Source organism: Symphalangus syndactylus, chromosome 15 (genome assembly GCF_028878055.3).
Source record: "Symphalangus syndactylus isolate Jambi chromosome 15, NHGRI_mSymSyn1-v2.1_pri, whole genome shotgun sequence".
In the NCBI taxonomy this organism is placed as follows: domain Eukaryota; kingdom Metazoa; phylum Chordata; class Mammalia; order Primates; family Hylobatidae; genus Symphalangus; species Symphalangus syndactylus.
In genome coordinates, this window is record NC_072437.2 from 94719703 (window position 1) to 94740039 (window position 20337).

General features: G+C 42.5%; 1 protein-coding gene and 1 pseudogene across 7 annotated transcripts in view; both read left to right on the forward strand.

The window, feature by feature from the left end:
- Window positions 1-20337, forward strand: part of MTUS2 (microtubule associated scaffold protein 2) — a 729967-nt gene that overhangs the window by 610281 nt on the left and 99349 nt on the right. The window lies entirely within an intron of this gene.
- On the forward strand, window positions 1641-1785 carry LOC134732682 (uncharacterized; annotated as a pseudogene).

The following is a 20337-nucleotide window of genomic DNA, read 5'->3' on the forward strand; positions in this document are numbered from 1 at the left end:
TGATTACCAAGGACCGTGTTCCGTGTCGTTTGTTCCTCTTATCTGCAGTCCTGACAACAGCTTGGGTACATGAGACCTGTCTGCACAGCTGCTGACATCTCCCCAGGGTACACACTGCCGACATCCAATGCTTTAACGAGACACAGGCTTGCCTGCCAGCCTGGATATCATTCAAACATGGCAGCCCCCAGCCTGGGACTCCAGCCAACAATGCCCCTAGCCTGTCTTAGTTTAAACTGCTTACCTTTAACAGTTATTTCTAGCTGAAAACAGACCACAGCTCCTGTTCAAGCCATGCTGGTGGCCTAAAAACACCTAGCTATGCTTTGAAAAGTACAGTTGTGAGGACTGCTGTATCGGTTTGTAATGCTAGTGTTGGGATGCAGTTTTAATCCCGATCCCATTCACATTTGTCCATTCATTACGTGTGTCTTGAGGGTCCAGGGTGGACCAGCCAGTCTGCTGGGCTCCAGAGTTCAGCAGGGAGCAAGACCAACACAGGCTTCCAGGCTCCAGTTGTTGGTACAAGATAAATCTCAGAAGCATCATGAGTGAGCCGAGATGGCATCACTGCACTCCAGCCTGGGTGACAGGGCAAGACTCCATCTCAAAAAAAAAAAGAAAATATGTATTAGGGTCCCTGTTGGGCCGAAATCGGTGTTGGTTTAGGAACAGAACAATTGCAGATAGTCCCACCAGATGATGATGATGATGATGATGATTGAGACGGAGTGTCGCTCTGTCACCCAGTCGGGAGTACAGTGGCACGACTTCGGCTCACTGCAACCTCCACTTCCCAGGTTCAAGCAATTCTCCTGGCTCAGCCTCTGGAGTAGCTGGGACTACAGGCACACACCACCACACCCAGCTAATTATTGTATTTTTAGTAGAGACGGGGTTTCACCGTATTGGTCAGGCTGGTCTCGAACTCCTGACCTGCACACCTGCCTCGGCCTCCCAAAGTGCTGGGATTACAGGCATGAGCTCCTGCTCCCATCCCAGATTGTTATTATTGTTGTTATTATTTTGAGACAGAGTCTCGCTCTGTCACCCAGGCTGGAGTGCAGTGGCGTGATCTCGGCTCACTGCAACCTCCATGTCTCGGGTTCAAGTGATTCTCGTGCCTCAGCCTCCCAAGTAGCTGGGATTGTAGGCACACACCACCACGCTCAGCTAATTTTTGTATTTTTAGTAGAGACGGGGTTTCACCATGTTGGCCAGGCTGGACACCAGATGACTTCTGAGAACTATCTGAGGGGCTGTTTATGTTTACAGTGCGCTTCAGGCTCAGTGGACCCCTGAAGACTCCGGTTACAACTGTAGTGGATGTTCACCGTGTAAATGGTACCATCTTCCCCAGGGCATTGCAGTGCCTGATGGGAATTCCACTGGAGTAAGGAGCTGCATGTAATGCCCAGAAGGAGAAGTCAAATAGGTCTGATTCCTTACTCCACGTGGCTTCAGGGGCAATATCTCAGAATGGTGATGCTCTTGAGAGATTTAGGGAATCTTCCTTTCTCACACTCTTGGTCTTTCTTTGGTCTTTGCTTTTTTAAGATGTTTTTTTTTTTCAGTTTTAATTGTGGCAAAATATAAATATAGTAAGTAAATGATAAAATAAGTAAATATAAACTAAACATATCGCTTCTCGGCCTTTTGGCTAAGATCAAGTGTAGTAAACTAAACATAAATATACAACAAAAGCTACGATTAAAAGTTACGATTTTAATCATTTTAGGTATCCAATTCAGTGGCATTTCATACATTCATATTGTTGTACAGTTGTCACCATCATCCATCTTCAGAACTTTGTCACGTTTGGCCGGGTGCAGTGGCTCACACCTATAATAGCACTTTGGGAGGCAGAGGCAGGCAGATCACCTGAGGTCAGGAATTTGAGACCAGCCTGGCCAACATGATGAAACCCGTCTCTACTAAAAATTAAAAAATTAGCCAGGTGTGGTGGCACGGCCTGTAATCTCAGCTACTCGGGAGGCTGAGGCAGGAGAATCACTTGAACCCAGGAGGTGGAGGTTGCAGTGAGCCGAGGTCACGCCACTGCACTCCAGCCTGGGCGACAGAGCAAGACTTTGTCTCAAAAAAAAAAAAAAGAAAAAGAACTTGTTATCTTTCCAAACTGAAACTTTGTACCTATTGAATAATAACCCCCCATTCTCCTCTTCCCACAGCCCCTGGCCACCACCATTCTATTTTCTGTCTCTAGGAATTTAACCTTCTCTGGTGCCTGGGTTCCTCATAGAAGTGAAATGACAGTGTTTGTCCACCTGTGACTGGCTTATTTCACCCAGCATAATGCCTTCAAGGTTTGTTCAGCTGCAGCATGTGCACTCTCAGCCTTTGGAATCCGTGCAGAATACAGGCAAAACAGAACTGAACCCCCGACGCACAGGACCCACAGCTGAGGAGACATCTCCTCTTACGCCCTCTCTGGACGGCTCTTGCCCTGGGGAAATTAAGGAATGAATTTGTTTAAAGTCAGGCATATTGAGGAATTGTTTACCTACGGTAAAATTCACGCTTTGTGGTGTATATTTATATGAGTTTTGAGATAGTGATGTTTTTAAATGCTCCTAGCTCAGCAACTGGTGCAACTGATAAGTGGACATGGGGAGGTCCCTAGAGTAGTCAGATTTATAGAGAGAGAAAGAACAAGGGTGATTACCAGGGGTTGCAAGGAGGGAAAAATGTCCAGGTTCAATCTGGGATAATAAAAAAGTTCTGGAGATGGATGGTGGTGATATCACACAGCAGTGGGGATGTAAAAATGCTGCTGAAGTGTACTTAAAAATGTTTACAATGGTAAATTTCATCATATATGTATTTTACCACAATAAAAAATTAACTTAAAAAACCGATAAGTGGAATCTACACAATGATATCTCAAACTTGGAAATTCAGAATGATTTTAACCAAAAGAAGAAAAGACATCTATTTAATTTAGTAAACTGAACTAAAGAAATCCATACATGAGACTGTCCCAGCACTCCCCCAGGAAGCAGGAATAAAGGTAGCATCTCTCAGTACTGTGCCAGGGCCAGCTGTGAGCAAAGCAGTGACGAAGACAGAATAAGCGGCTTGCAGTCCAGCAAAGCCTCCAGAGACCTTTGTTATTATTTTTGTATGTTGTAGTTTCTACTGATTCTTAGGGTTCGCCAGAACACTGCTGGGCAACCTCTGATCCGAAAAGTAGCACAGTGAGTCCAGACGCCACATGCCATTTGTTTTTCCTTCTCTGACAGTAATTTCTGGAGTGACCTTGAGCACATCTCCTTGTTGCTCTATTTCCCAGCTCCCAAGTGGAACCATTACCTTTAAAAACTTTTACTTTAGCGTCCTCTCCCAAAATGGACCTGCAGCCACCCCATAACTTTCTGATGAATAACACCTGGCTGGCTGTTCTCTGGTCAGGGAGCTTCTGTGCTCAGAACCCCAGCAAGATGCTGAGTCCTTCCCTTCCCCTGCAGTCAGGCAGCCACCAACGCAGGAGCCACATGGGGAAGAGATCACAGTTCTCAGTGACACTGAAGACAAAACTCAGGCTGTGTTCTGTGAACCCTGAATATCTGAGACAAGTCTCAGTCAATTTAGGAACTTTATTTTGCCAGAGTTAAGAACGAATGTCTGTGACACAGCCTCAGGAGGTCCTGATGACATGTGCCCAAGATAGTCCAAGAACAGCTTGGTTTTATATATTTTAGGGAGACATGAGCCATCCATCAATAAATGTAAGATGAACATTGGTTCGGTCTGGAAAAGGCGGGACAACTCGAAGTCGGGAGGGAGCTTCCAGGTCATAGGTAGATAAAAGACAAACGGTTGCATTCTTTTAAGTTTCTGATTAGCTTTTCCAAAGGAGGCAATCAGATATGCATGTATCTCAGTGAGCAGAGGGATGACTTTGAACAGAATGAGAGGCAGGTTTGCCCTAAACAGTTTTCAGCTTGACTTTTCCCTTTAGCTTAGTGATTTGGGGGCCCCAAGATTTATTTTCCTTTCTGCTTGACTTTTCCCTTTACCTAAGTGATTTGGGGGCCTCAATATTTATTTTTGTTTCACAGCTCCTATATGATTTTGTCCACAGAGTTGATGCTACAGTGTCAAAGAAAAAAGTCAAACTCTGTAAATATTTAAAGAGGTTTATTCTGAGCCAAATATGTGTGACCAAGGCTCGAGGCACACTCTCAAAAGGTCCTGAGAACATGTGCCCAAGGCGATTGGGTTACAACTTGATTTTTATACATTTTAGGGGGACAAAAGTTACAGGCAGACATCCATCAATACATGTAAGGTGTACAGGTAATCATTGGTTTGGTCCAGAAAGGTGGGACAACTAGAAGCAGAGGGGAGGGGAGGCTTCCAGGTCTTAGGTGGACGATTGGCAATTGGTTAAAAGAGTTTAAGTTATTATCTAAAGATGTGGAATCAATAGAAAGTAATGTCTGGGTTAAGGTAAGGGATTGTGGCAACTACAGTTCTTATTATGCAAGTGAAGCCTCCAGGAATCAGGCTTCAGAGAGAATAGATGGTAAATGTCTCTTATCAGATCTAAAAAGGTTCCAGACTCTTAGTTAATCTCTCCTGGATCAGGAAAAGACCTAGAAAGGAAAGGGGATTCTCCCCAGCAGGGATCCCCAACCCCCTGGCCACGAACCAGTACCCATCCTGGTTCTGTGGCCTGTTAGGAACCAGGCTAACAGCGGGAGGTGAGCAGTGGGCAAGTGCAAGCTTTACCTCCTGAGCTCTGCCTCCTGTCGGATCAGTGGCAGCATTCGATTCTCATAGGAACACAAACCCTGTTGTGAACTGCGCATGTGAGGGATCTAGGTTGCACCCTCCTTTATGAGAATCTAATGCCTGATGATCTAAGGTGGAACAGTTTCATCCTGAAACACCCCCCACCTGCCTGTCCTTGGAAAAATTGCCCCTTCCACGAAATCAGTCCCTGGTGCCAACAAGGTTGGAGGCCACTGCTCTACAGAATGTAGATTGTTCCCGCAAGAGACAGCTTTGCAGTGCCGTTTCAAAACATGTCAAAGAAATATATTTTGGGATAAAATACTTTGATTTCTTTCAGGGCCTGCTATCAGTCACGAGATGCTATACTAGAGTCAGGTTGGAATTTGATATCTTATTGCTACAAAGAGTCTGTTTTTCCAGTCTTAAGATCTCTATTTTAATGTTAATGCTGGTCAGTTGTGCCTGAGTTCTGAAGGCATGAGGGTATAATGGGTCATGTCTGACCACCTTGTTCAGTCTGGAGGCTGTTGGTGTAACCCAGGTGAGAGGCCTGCTGCCTCTGACCAAGGTGTTGGCGAAGGATGCGGTGAAAGATAAAGTTGGGATGTATTTTGAAGATGGAGCACTCAGTGTTGGTGGATTAGATTGTAGGGAGGCAGTAAAGGGAAAAAGGAATCGGAGATGTCTCCTTGATTGTCGGTCTGCACAGTGAGTGAACTGTGCTGTTAACTGAGATGAGGAAAACAAAAGGGAGATGTCAGTTGAGAAGGCAGGGTCTCCTCACTCAAAGGGTACCTACAAAGTCACAGCCAGGGTTTGCTGTATTAAGCAAATCTGCTGCACTTATGCATGGCAAGGCCAGGATTATGAATCAGAATGCCTGAAATCCATATTTATAATCAGTCCACTAGGCTTTGCTGGACTGCAACTTAACAAACCCTTCTGGGGATCTGACTTGTTTCGCTTAAATAGCTGTTATGAGAAGACAAGAACATAACTCTTTTTGTCAGAATTCATCAATATATTCATTATGCTGGGGGCACACTGTCCTGTTATGCCTTCAGAATATGATGTCTTTCTAGTCTTTTTACAAAACTGGTACTCTGCAAAATTTATTATCAGTGCACTGAGAAAGGGAAGGAAAAGAATCCTTTTTGCAGTCTCATGCTGTCAGGTTTGAAATGAAATAACACTGAGCAAGTACTCCTCTACAGAAACAATTTTGGGCTTCATGAAACAAATCACAGTTGTTTGTGGACCAAAAAACTTGTGTTTTTATGTACATGTGCTCAGCTGTGGTTAAGATATCACGAAGTCGCTGGCATTTGTTGGACACCCACTGGGGGCAGAATTTGGCCAGATGTGATGAAAAATAAAAGACTTTTTAAAAAGAATTGTCACATGGTCTGCATCATCTTTAGAATTATCTTCTAATCCAAAGAGAAAAAGAGTGCCACCTCCCAAGACATGCAAACATTCAAAAGCACCAACACACTGAACATATAATTAATATGTAATAACTCTTTGTATGTATTTTTTCAGTTTTCTGGCATTTAAATATGTAGAGGTAAGTGCTGTGTTGAAAAAAATTCCAGAGTCACTATCAGCTGAGCCTAGACTAGTGCCTGGCATATAGTGGGCATTCAATAATATGTGTTGAATAAATTCATGCCTTGAAAAGAATGATTTATAATATACATCCAAAAATGTAATATTAGAAATTAAGATTGTGACTATCACAGTGCTTGGTTAATGAAATTAAATTCATTAGGATTTATTGTGTAGCTACCATTCTGCCTGCATGGTATATGAGAAGGGAATCCAAGTCCACTGCATTCTTATATAGTGTGACTTAGGGGGCTCATAGCACCTCCTGTCAAAAATATTTACTCCTATTATGTAACTGCATGTCTGCAATTCCTTAAATCAAATACTTCTGGGGTGCTAGTAAGCCAGTAACAAGGGAGCAAAACAAGGTTTTCATCCTTGTTCAGCCCACTGTGAGCCAGGATCATGGGGGCAACCTCACTGTTGCTTTTAAGATCACACAGTCACTGTGTAAGACCCACATCCAGTTAGGATACTTGAGGCCAGTGACATTGAAACATGGTCTTCATCCCTGCAATCCCTGGCCATCAAATAAAAGACAGCCTTTCTCCTTTGCCTATGGGTACCTCATCCCTCTTATGAACTTCCTTGGAGGCAGAGTCCGAGACAGGGTTCTTGAAGCACATGAATTACTGGGGAGTTTTGCTCTAGGAAAACTATAAGGGAGTAAGGGAAGCAGGATAGGGAAATGGCAGGGCTGTCTGGACCGTATCAAAATGACTGTAGGTTTCACTAGGTTGACAGCGCAACCAGCAACTTACAACTGACCCTCCAATCCTGGACTTTCTTAACTCCAGATCCCTTTACAGCTCCACTTGACCAGCCACTCCCGAAGTTGTGGGCTAGATTCTGTCTTAACCCAGACCTGCCCTACCACAGATTCTCTAAGCTGTCATGCCTCACTCTCTATCACTCTTTTTTCTTTGCCCAGCTCTCATCCTTTCCTCCTGCAGTCCCTCTTCAATGCTTCAATGTGTACAGACCTACTTCCAGTTTCTTGGCGCCTCTATTTTCTTCTACTGTGCCAAGACCCTTCTTATCTCATTCCCCCCCATAACCAGTACCACTTGGCTACTCCAGGGGGAGGCTCCAGACCAGCAGCATTGATGATGTCTGGGAACATTTTGGAAATGCATGGTCTCAGGCCCCATCCCAGGCTCAGTCAATTCGAATCTGCAGTCTAGCAAGAGCCCCAGGTGATTTGTATCCACACTAAATCTGAGAAGCACTGCTGTGAATTACTCTACTGGTAGTTTTCCTAATTTTTTGTCCTTCTGCTGGACCCACAAAGCAGATCCCCAGTCATAGGTGGACCCTGCAGCGTGGGTACCCACAATTGCCAGCCATTCCCAACCTGTGCCTCCTACTGCAGTTGAGCTCTCAGAGCTCTTGATCAACCCTTTTATTTTTGTCATTTCCTTCCAATTTCTCTCCACAAGTACTCCAAATGCTTACCTTTTCCTGTACACCCTGACTTAAACCAGTAATCCTCTTTATAAATTAAACCAGGTTTGTTTAATATATATTAGAGTAAAATCATTATATTCTTTCACATTTCAATCTTTGAACATAACTGTTGTATTTTGTTAATATGAATTGACATGTTATGTTTTTCCAAAAAACGGAGAATCATAATCAGAAATTAGAAAGAGAATTGTAAACAAATAGAGCAAAATCCATCTGTTTTATCTTGGTATTATAAATACACATATCTGTTATATTACTTACTATACTTCTCCGTGTGTTTGATATGACTTATAATTTCAAAATAAAATTTAAAAGGTCATGCTGAATCAAAGAAAAAGGGCCAGGCGTGGTGGCTCACGCCTGTAATCCCAGCACTTTGGGCAGCTGAGGCGGGTGGACCACCTGAGGTCAGGAGTTCGAGACCAGCCTGGCCAACATGGCGAAACCTCATCCTCTCCTAAAAATACAAAAATTAGCCAGGCATGATGGCACATGCCTGTAATCTCAGCTACTTGGGAGGCTGAGGCAGGGAGAATTGCTTGAACCCAGGAGGTGGAGGTTGCAGTGAGCAGAGATCACACCACTGTACTCCAGCCTGGGCAACAGAGTGAGACTCTTGTCTCAAAAAAAAAAAAAAAGAAAAAAGAAAAAAAAAGAAAAAGAAAAATTAAGAGTTTCCCCTGATAATCTGTGTCCACTGCCCAGCCCAGATGTCTCTCGTTCTACTATTTGCCTGGTCTGAAAAACTAAAAGCAAAAAATTTAAATTGGAAATAAACTTGGACCTGAAGTACTACTGCGGAAGGAATAAAAAGAAAAGCTCCTAGAGGAATACATTCTCAAACCAGACCTCAAAGGGTTCCCACACATAAAGTGCTGAAAAGAGAAGCACACAATTTTTTTAAAAAATCACAAAACGCACACACAACCCACACACAAACAGCCCAACATTAGAGTCAGTAGAGACAACAACAGAACCACATGCAGAAGACTTCTGAAATTAGAATCATCATAAATGGTGCTCAAAATAAGGATCTATAATAATGGGTTTTTACAAAGAGAAGTATTACAGGAAAGGGGTCCAGATCCCCAAGAACCCAAGAGAAGGTTCTTGGATCTTGCACAAGAAAGAATTAAGGGTGAGTCTGTACAGTGAAATGAAAGCAAGTTTATTAATGAAGTAGAGGAATAAAAGAATGGCTGCTCCACAGACAGAGCAGCCCTGAGGGCTGCTGGGTGCCCATTTTTATGGTTATTTCTTGATGATATGCTAAACAAGAGGTGGATTATTCATGCCTCCTCTTTTTCAATTATATAGAGTAACTTCCTGACGTTGCTATGGCATTTGTAGACTGTCATGGCGCTGGTGAGAGTGTAGCAGCAAGGACGACCAAAGGACACTCGTCGCTATCTTGGTTTTGGTGGGTCTTGGCCAGGTTCTTTACTGCAACCTGTTTTATCAGCAAGGTCTTTATTACCTGTATCTTGTGCCGACCTCCTATCTCATCCTGTGACTTAGCATGCCTTAACCATCTGGGAATGCAGCCCAGTAGGTCTCACCCTCGTTTTCCCATCTCCTATTCAAGATGCAGTTGCCCTGGTTCAAACGCCTCTGACAGAAGGAATCCAAAATATGGTTCAAAGATTATCAAAAATTATCAAAGAATCAGAAATTCAAGAACTTGGAAATAGAACTGAAATCAAAACTTAATGGAGCTCAGTTACAGAATAGATAATTCAAGAACCGAAAATTTGAAGAAATTACCCAAAGTGTAACCCAGAAAGACCAAGAAAGGAAAAATATCAAAGATGTTAAGAAAGTCCAAGGATAGAATAAAGTGGGCCAACGTATGAAAGTTCCAGAAAAAAAGAACAGAGAGAATTGGAAGAGGCATTATTAAAAACAATAGAGACTAAGAATTTTTCAGAATTAATAAGTAAAACCCAAAGGGGAACAAATGGCAAATGAATGAAAATTAAAGCCATAAACAAATCCACAGGAAATTCGTAAGTAGCATGAATACTCAGACTTAAAAAGGAATAGTGAAACAAGGTGAATAAAGAGACGTTCATACCTAACCACTGTGTGGTGAAATTGCAGAACATGAAAGACAAAAAGAAGGCTTGTATAGCAATCACAGAAAAGGCGTATCTACAAAAGGAGAAGCAGATAGGCTGAGAATGAATGCTGTGAATGAATGCCTTACCAACAACAATGGAAGGCAGTGGATGGTGGGGAAAAGTAACTGCCAGTCTGTAACAGGACTTCGAGGGAAACCAGCTTTCAAAAATCAAGAGATTTTTTAGACAAAGATTCGAAGATTTACCCACCCACACACTCTCCTTAAAGGAACTTGAAAATGAGGAAAATAATCTCAGAAGGAAGGTCTGAGATAGAAGGAATGTTGCATCTGGAAATGGATATCTCCATGTTTAGTTACACATGTATCTATATAAGTGGTCAGTGTACAGCATGCCTAAAGAACTCCAGTGACATGGTGGGAGGCAATAAAGAAGAAATAAAGATGTGTCTTTGCCCTCGCAGAATTTGTGAATCAGTTGAGATCTTAAGAGCATCTCTAAGCAGCACAGAAATTGTGAATTGGTAAAGACCTGAAGTTCTGGAAAAGATGAGATGGTGTATATACTTACCATGACATTTGCTCAACAAATTAAAAACACCTAATATCTAATCAAAGAAGACAATAATGTATTCTGGCATCTCTCACATCTGGCCTTTGTTCCCTTCATGGACTGAATAGAGGGTCATCAGATGGCCCTATGTCAACAATAGCCAGGGTTAATAACCAAAGTGTCATTAGCTATTCATTCCTCTACGTTTAGCAAACCCTCTCCCCAGGAAATATGCTTAGGAGTTCAAGGATACACATGGTAATTTGGCAGAGTGTATACAGGTTGACATTTTTCCCCTAATCATTAGAACCTTTGAAAGTTATACTTTTTAAGAATGTCAAATCTTTGCACTATGCTATTCTTCAAAGAGAGAAAGCACTTCCCATCCCCTGCTCATTCTTTCCTCCTTAGGTTGTTCATCTTTTGCATATTGATTTGTGATAAATACATATTAGAGAGCCTAGCGTTGTGTCTATCATATGTGTTGCAAATATTTTCTTTTCTTTTTTTTTTTTTTTGAGATGGAGTCTTTCTCTGTCACCCAGGCTGGAGTGCAGTGGCACAGTCTCAGCTCACTGCAAACGCCACCTCCCAGGTTCAAACGATTCTCCTGCCTCAGCCTCCTGAATACCTGGGACTATAGGCACACACTGCCGTGACTGGCTAATTTTTACATTTTTATTTATTTTTTTTTTTAAATTAGAAAACTTAAAATTGTTTTATTTTGTAGTTGGATTTATCAAAATATCACTCTTTTCAGTGATTATGGTAAGTTGTATTTTCAGAAAATACTTTTTTTTAAAATTTTATTATTGTACTTTAGGTTTTAGGGTACATGTGCACAATGTGCAGGTTTGTTACATATGTATCCATGTGCCATGTTGGTTTGCTGTACCCATTAACTCGTCATTTAGCATTAGGTATATCTCCTAATGCTGTTCCTCCCCCCTCCCCTCACCCCACAACAGTCCCCGGAGTGCGATGTTCCCCTTCCTGTGTCCATGAGTTCTCATTGTTCAATTCCCACCTATGAGTGAGAACATGCGGTGTTTGGTTTTTTTGTCCTTGTGATAGTTTACTGAGAATGATGTTTTCCAGTTTCATCCATGTCCCTACAAAGGACATGAACTCATTATTTTTTATGGCTGCATAGTATTCCATGGTGTATATGTGCCACATTTTCTTAATCCAGTCTATCGTTGTTGGACATTTGGGTTGGTTCCAAGTCTTTGCTATTGAGAATAGTGCCGCAATAAACATACGTGTGCATGTGTCTTTATAGCAGCATGATTTATAGTCCTTTGGGTATATACCCAGTAATGGGATGGCTGGGTCAAATGGTGTTTCTAGTTCTAGATCCCTGAGGAATTGCCACACTGACTTCCACAATGGTTGAACTAGTTTACAGTCCCACCAACAGTGTAAAAGTGTTCCTATTTCTCCACATCCTCTCCAGCACCTGTTGTTTCCTGACTTTTTAATGATGGCCATTCTTTTTTTTTTTTTGAGACGGAGTCTCGCTCTGTCGCCCAGGCTGGAGTGCAGTGGCGCAATCTCGGCTCACTGCAAGCTCCACCTCCCGGGTTCACGCCATTCTCCTGCCTCAGCCTCTCCGAGTAGCTGGGACTACAGGCGCCCGCCACCACGCCCGGCTAATTTTTTGTATTTTCAGTAGAGACGAGGTTTCACCGTGGTCTCGATCTCCTGACCTCGTGATCCGCCCGCCTTGGCCTCCCAAAGTGCTGGGATTACAAGCGTGAGCCACCGCGCCCGGCCTTAATGATGGCCATTCTAACTGGTGTGAGATGGTATCTCATTCTAGTTTTGATTTGCATTTCTCTGATGGCCAGTGATGATGAGCATTTTTTCATGTGTTTTTTGGCTGCATAAATGTCTTCTTTTGAGAAGTGTCTGTTCATGTCCTTCGCCCACTTTTTGATGGGGTTGTTTGTTTTTTTCTTGTAAATTTGTTTGAGTTCATTGTAGATTCTGGATATTAGCCCTTTTTCAGATGAGTAGGTTACAAAAATTTTCTTCCATTCTGTAGGTTGCCTGTTCACTCTGATGGTAGTTTCTTTTGCTGTGCAGAGGCTCTTTAGTTTAATTAGATCCTATTTGTCAATTTTGGCTTTTGTTGCCATTGCTTTTGGTGTTTTAGACATGAAGTCCTTGCCCACGCCTATGTGCTGAATGGTATTGCCTAGGTTTTCTTCTAGGGTTTTTATGGTTTTAGGTCTAACATGTAAGTCTTTAATCCATCTTGAATTATTTTTTGTATAAGGTGTAAGGAAGGGATCCAGTTTCAGCTTTCTACATATGGCTAGCCAGTTTTCCCAGCACCATTTATTAAATAGGGAATCCTTTCCCCATTGCTTGTTTTTGTCAGGTTTGTCAAAGATCAGATAGTTGTAGATATGTGGCATTATTTCTGAGGGCTCTGTTCTGTTCCATTGATCTATGTCTCTGTTGTGGTACCAGTACTATGCTGTTTTGGTTACTGTAGCCTTGTAGTATAGTTTGAAGTCAGGTAGTGTGATGCCTCCAGCTTTGTTCTTTTGGCTTAGGATTGACTTGGTGATGAGGGCTCTTTTTTGGTTCCATATGAACTTTAAAGTAGTTTTTTCCAATTCTGTGAAGAAAGTCATTGGTAGCTTGATGGGGATGGCATTGAATCTATAAATTACCTTGGGCAGTATGGCCATTTTCACAATATTGATTCTTCCAACCCATGAGCATGGAATGTTCTTCCATTTGTTTGTATCCTCTTTTATTTCGTTGAGCAGTGGTTTGTAGTTCTCCTTGAAGAGGTCCTTCATGTCCCTTGTAAGTTGGATTCCTAGGTATTTTATTCTCTTTGAAGCAATTGTGAATGGGAGTTCACTCATGATTTGGCTCTCTGTTTGTCTGTGATTGGTGTACAAGAATGCTTGTGATTTTTGTACATTGATTTTGTATCCTGAGACTTTGCTGAAGTTGCTAATCAGCTTAAGGAGATTTTGGGCTGAGACAATGGGGTTTTCTAGATATACAATCATGTCATCTGCAAACAGGGACAATTTGACTTCCTCTTTTCGTAATTAAATACCCTTTATTTCCTTCTCCTGCCTGATTGCCCTGGCCAGAACTTCCAGCACTATGTTGAATAGGAGTGGTGAGAGAGGGCATCCCTGTCTTGTGCCAGTTTTCAAAGGGAATGCTTCCAGTTTTTGCCCATTCAGTATGATATTGGCTGTGGGTTTGTCACAGATAGCTCTTATTATTTTGAGATACGTCCCATCAATACCTAATTTATTGAGAGTTTTTAGCATGAAGGGCTGTTGAATTTTGTCAAAGGCCTTTTCTGCATCTATTGAGATAATCATGTGGTTTTTGTCTTTGGTTCTGTTTATATGCTGGATTACATTTATTGGTTTGTGTATGTTGAACTAGCCTTGCATCCCAGGGATGAAGCCCACCTGATCATGGTGGATAAGCTTTTGGATGTGCTGCTGGATTCGGTTTGCCAGTATTTTATTGAGGTTTTTTGCATCAATGTTCATCAAGGGTGCTGATCTGAAATTCTCTTTTTTGGTTATGTCTCTGCCAGGCTTTGGTATCATGACGATGCTGGCCTCATAAAATGTGTTAGGGAGGATTCCCTCTTTTTCTGTCAATTGGAATAGTTTCAGAAGGAATGGTACCAGTTCCTCCTTGTACCTCTGGTAGAATTCGGCTGTGAATCCATCAGGTCCTGGACTTTTTTTGGTTGGTAAGCTATTGATTATTGCCACAATTTCAGAGCCTGTTATTGGTCTATTCAGAGATTCAACTTCTTCCTCATTTAGTCTTGGGAGGGTGTATTTGTCGAGGAATTTATCCATTTCTTCCAGATTTTCTAGTTTATTTACGTAGAGGTGTTCGTAGTAATTTTTACATTTTTAGTAGAGACAGGGTCTCACCATGTTGGCCAGGCTGGTCTCAAACTCCTGGCCTCAGGTGATCCACCAGCGTTGGGTGATCCACCCGCCTAGGCCTCCCAAAGTGCTAGGATTACAGGTGTGAGGCACCATGCCTGGCCACAAATATTTTCTTTATAGATTTTTTACTTTGATTATGCTGTCTTTTAACATATAGAAGATTTTACTTTTTATATGGTGAAATCTATGACTGTTCCCTTTATGTCTTATGGGTTTGATTCATACTTAGGTCCTCCCTAAGATTATGATACTCTTATATATTTGCCTCTGATACAGCAAAAGTTTTCATTTTTATGTTTACATTTTAGCTCCATATGAAATGTATTTTGGTGCATGACTTGAGATAGAGGGTTTTTTTCCCCACATAAGTAGGCTGCTGTCTCAACACCACTGATTGAATACTCCAGCATCCCCCATGGATTTGAAATGCCACCCTTATTATAGCATTAAGTTCCAAAATATGAACGGTTCTGTTTCTGGCTCTTTTTTTGTTCCGTGGATCGGCTTGTTTATATCTGGGCCAGAACCCCATAGTTTTATCCACTATGGTTTATAACAAAGTTATCTATGTCAAGTATTTGCTCCTCACCATTGTTATTTTTGAAACATTTTCATAAATATTCTCATACATTTTCTCCTCCAGTTGAAGTGTGAAAACAACCTGTCAAATTTGAAAGCAAAGCTCATTGGGATTTAAATTTTAATTGCACTGGATTTGTATATTAATTTGGAGACAACTGGCAGCTGTGGAATATAGGATCATTGAATCAGGCACAAGAAATGGTATTACCTCATTTACTCAATACTTGAGTTATGTGTGTGTGTACAGACACTTAATATGCATAATATATATGGATGTATTATACATATTCATACTTTTTTCATATTAGTTCTGTGCATTTCTGGGTATGAAGTCTGTGTACAGACTTGTTACTCCTTTCAACTCTCTGTCTACAACTATCTATATAGGAGAGTCATCTGTGATTCTTGAGTGCCCTTTGATGACGTCACTGTGCTTGGTCCCCAGACCCCACCACCCTAGGCTCTACAAATTTGACCAGCAGTTAACACAAGAACTCTACCAAATAGCATGCTCTGTACTGGAGAGTGCCTGCTGGAACCAAGCAGAGCCTCTCTCTTAGGGACTTGGTTTTTCAGATGTAGAGTGTCAGCAGATGGTAGTAGAGCCAGAAGCTGAGAAAGAGAAAGCAGTAAGCAAAAGCCAAGAGGCAGTAAAATTCATGGTAAGCATAAAACATGAGAGATAAAAGACTACAGAGATAATAGTGGGCAGCAGCCACAGAAAAACAAACAGAAGATGCAGGAAGAAGCTGAATCATGCCGATGGCGGAGTTGCAGGGATGGGAAGCAAAGAACACCTGTTGCTGGAGGAGGATGAACTCAGCAGGGCCCCTGCTTGAATCATTCATATTATTAAGTTGCCAGAGCTATTTTGTCTCCTTATAATATTCCAGTTCTCCATGAGGTTGGTCTGCGGTACTGTTTTTTCACTTCTCTATATTTCCTTCCAATACATACTTAAGATCTTTTTATTTATGTATGTATGTATTTTTTCAGACGGAGTCTCGCTCTGTCTTCAGGCTGGAGTGCTGTGGCATGATCTCACCTTACTGCAACCTCTGCCTCCCGGGTTCAAGCGATTCTCCTGCTTCAGCCTCCAGAGTAGCTGGGATTACAGGCATGTGCCACCACGCCCAGCTAATTTTTGTATTTTTAGTAGAGATGGGGTTTCACCATGTTGCCCAGGATGGTGTCAATCTCCTGACCTCGTGATCCGCCCGCCTTGGCCTCCCAAGGTGCTGGGATTACAGGCCTGAGCCACCGCGCCTGGCCCCAATACTTAAGAGTGAACTTCAGGAGGGAAGGAGGGGAGTTAGATGCATGCCCTCAGCCCATCTCACTTGCTTCTCACTCGTCTTAAAGGATAAATAGCTCTATCCTCCAATTCAAATTAAGTATGATATCTTCCCCTTGCCCCTGGCACTGTGCACACAGACTTGTGCCTTCATAAGAACTCCTGGCCACTACTTTTGGGTCCCTGTTCCATTACCACTCCTCTTGTGTGTTTCTTCAGCAGCTCTTACCCTCCTGATTCCTTCCTGCTCCAATCTTGTCTGCCTTCCCTCTCCAGGCCCCTGTCCACCCTGCATCTGCGCTATTCTTTGTATTTTGGCACCATGGTCACCTAAACTAGGAAACTGGGAATGCTCTGTGATGGCTAATTTTGCACATTTTGGTTAGGCCATGGGTGCCCAGACATTTGATCAAACATTATTCTGGTTGTGTCTATGAGGGTGTATCCAGTTGAGATGAACATAGGATTTGGTGGACTGAGTAAAGCTGATTGCCCTGCCAAATGTGAGTGGCCCTCGTCCAATTAGTCGAAGGCCCTAAGAGAACAAAAAGGCTGAGGAAGAGAGAACTGCTTCTGCCTGACTGCCTGTGAGGTGGGACATGGCTTTTGTTTTTCCTGCCTGCTGGCTCATATTGAAACGTCGGTTCTTGCTGAGTCTTCAGCATACCAGTTTCAGCCTGGAGCTACACCATCAGTGCTCTTGGGTCTTCAGCTTGCCGACTTCAGATCTTGGAACTTCTCAGCCTCTGCAGTTATGTAAGCCAATTCCTTATTCTTTCGATCTATCTATCTCCCTACCTATCTATCTGGTTTCTCCTGCCTTCCTTACTCTTCCTCATATTTTTCTCATCTTTGTATACCTATATGTATATTTATCCTTCCAGGACACTCCATCTATACTCTACTACATCCATCTACTACAGTGGTTTCAAGTCTTGGTTGCTTCAGAGAAGGAACCGCCTAAAACACCAACCTGACCATGTCCCTCTCCTATTAAAAATCTTCCAGCAACCAGCCTGGCCAGCATGGTAAAACTCCATCTCTACAAAAAAAAAAAAAATACAAAAATTAGCTGAGCGTGGTGGTACATGCCTGTAGTCCCAGCTACTCAGGAGGCTGAGGTGGGAGGATCACCTGAGCCTGGAGAGGTCGAGGCTGCAGTGATCTGTGATTGCGCCACCGCACTCCAGTGTGAGTAGTAGAGTGAGACCCTGTCTTGAAAAAACAAAAACAAAAAGTTAGCAGGGCATGGTGGCGGGTGCCTGTAATCCCAGCTACTCGAGAAGCTGAGGCAGGAAAATGGCTTGATGCAGCTTGCCAGCCTCGCAGGGTCAACAAAATAAAGGGCAAGCTCCTTGACTTGAGATTCAAGACCAGTATTTGTCCCCTGTCTCCTCCCTAACCTCATCCCTCTCCACAGATACAATTTTAACATTGCTTTTAGAGCCACAGGTGGATTTGTGGCTTATTTTCCTCAAACCGAGGTCACCTAACTGGTAAATTCAGTCTTGTACTCACACCTGAGTCAGTCCCCTGCAGCGTCAGCCTTCCTGAACTACCTCTAGAGCTTAAGCACGAAGTATAAACAGAATGAAGAGGCATAAAGGGTAAAGATGTGCTTTATCCCTTACCCTAGAGAGCTTGGCCTCATGATAAAATAAATGAGACAGAAGTGTTGTTTAGTTGCCAAAAAGAAGATAGGCTGTAAGTAGTAGTCTGAGCTAACTTAATAAGCTAAACTAAAGAAAAGGAAAGCTGGGGGTTTCTTTCTGCTGTGCATGAAAGTCATTCTCCTGGGATCCTCACATCACCATAAAAGAGAGGACACTGGAGACGTGCAGCGATGACAAGTTCTTTTTATTTAATTTTAGGGATAGTTAGTAAGCCTCAAGAAGCCTTTCTTACTGTTCGCCTTTTCTGTATTGATTGTAGAGCTAAAGTATGCCTGATCTTTCTTTAAATACTGACCAGTAAATCTGCTGCTTTCCTATGCCCTGGAAAAGAAAATAATCCAGCAATTCAATGAAAGAGTAGAATCACCTGTTCTTCTGACACTGAGGAGTAACTTAATGTCCTTGGAGAATTTGCGACTAATGAATTTCGAATTTGAATAATCAGCACTTATAATCATGTTAAATAGCTATGGCTTGAGCATTTTGATTTGCTTCTTAATTAAATCATTTACCAGAAACTAAACAGCATTTTTCAACTTTCAATCATATTGACAACCTGTTTTTGACTTCTTTACTATTCAAATATGATGGTTTTTAGAAAGTTTATAAGCATCACAATTTTTAAATAAAAAGATGATGTCCAGTACAGTTTCTCATTTATTGTAATGGAAATCCAAATTACATAGCACAGCCCACTCAATAAAAGTCAGCTTCTGAAGTTCTATATTTTAATTCAGTGTAAATGACGTAAGAACCCTTTCCAAAAAGACTTGGCATGTTTGGTAGTGAGAGAGCAGAGTCGCCCACTGCACGTTTGCCATGGCAGTGGAGAATGTCTTGCTACCAGCGAGATGCAACACTTGCGAAGCTCTGATCTGTGTGTGAGATATTCCAAGCAGGCATAAAATTATAAAGAATTATATTATGATGACCATGGGCTAATTAACTACTTTTTTTTTTTTTTTTTTTTGAGACCGAGTCTCGCTCTGTCGCCCAGGTTGGAGTGCAGTGGCGTGATCTCGGCTCACTGCAACCTCTGCCTCCCGGGTTTAAGCGACTCTCCTGCCTCAGCCTCTAGAGTAGCTGGGGTTATAGGTGCCTGCCACCATGCCTGACTAATTTTTGTATTTTTAGTAGAGACGGGGTTTCACCATGTTGGCCAGGCTGGTCTCAAACTCCTGACCTCACATGATCCGCCCGCCTCAGCCTCCCACAGTGCTGGGATTACAGGCGTGAGTCACCACGCCTAGCCTTAACTATGTTTAATAAGCCTTAACATCTTGCCATATTTGATTTAGATATTTTATTTTTAAAATGACATATTTCAGATAGAGGCATAGCCGGCTATGCACCTCTCCATGATCCTGTGACCGTCCCTTACAAGAAGAAACCTACCCTGTCTTAGTTATCTATTGTTGCATAACAAAGTACCCCCAGCTGAGCAGCTGAGAACAACAAACACTGATTACCCCACTGAGGGTCAGGTATCTGGGAGAGACTTAGCCGGTAGAAGCTGGTGGTTCTGGCTCAGGATTGCTCACAAGGTCAGGCTGTTGTCAGAAGCTGCAGTCACATCAAAGCTGGACTGGGGCTGGAGAATTCTCCTCCAAGTTCACTTACCTGTTGGCAGACCTCAGATCCTTGCTGGCTGTGGACTGGAGGCTTCAATTCCTCACCACAGGGGTTTTCCCTAGGGCTTGCCTCACCCCCACTGTACCCCCAGCAACAGATCAGAGGGAGAATGAGAATGAGGTGCTTAGGATGGAAGCTACAAGTCTTTTAATCTAACTTGGAAGTGACATACCATCACTTCTGCTATATACTACTGGTGACACAGACCAAACCTCATATGGTGTGGGACAGGACCACAACAGGTGTAATATCAGAAGGAGGGAATCACTGGGGCCATCTTTAAGGCCAGCTGCTGCATTCCAAAGAATGTTTTTGTAGTTTTACCAGATAAATATTGATAACATAAAAAAGTATAGGTGTTTGCATATTTTTACTGTATATAAATATCATGCTGTAAGCATCATCCTACATACAAACATATCTTTGAAATGTTTCCAGGTTGATACATTTAGATCTGATTCATCCGTTTTCTCTGCTGTATGTTTCACCGTATCAATATGCCATAATTTAGGGATCCAGTATTTAATTAAAAGACATTTAGGCCGGGCACGGTAGCTCACGCCTGTAATCCCAGCACTTTGGGAGGCCGAAGCGGGTGATCACTTGAGGTCAGGAGTTTGAGACCAGCCTGGCCAACATGGTGAAACCCTGTGTCTACTAAAAATACAAAAAATTAGCCAGGCGTGGTGGTGGGTGCCTGTAATCCCAGCTACTCTAGAGGCTGAGGCAGGAGA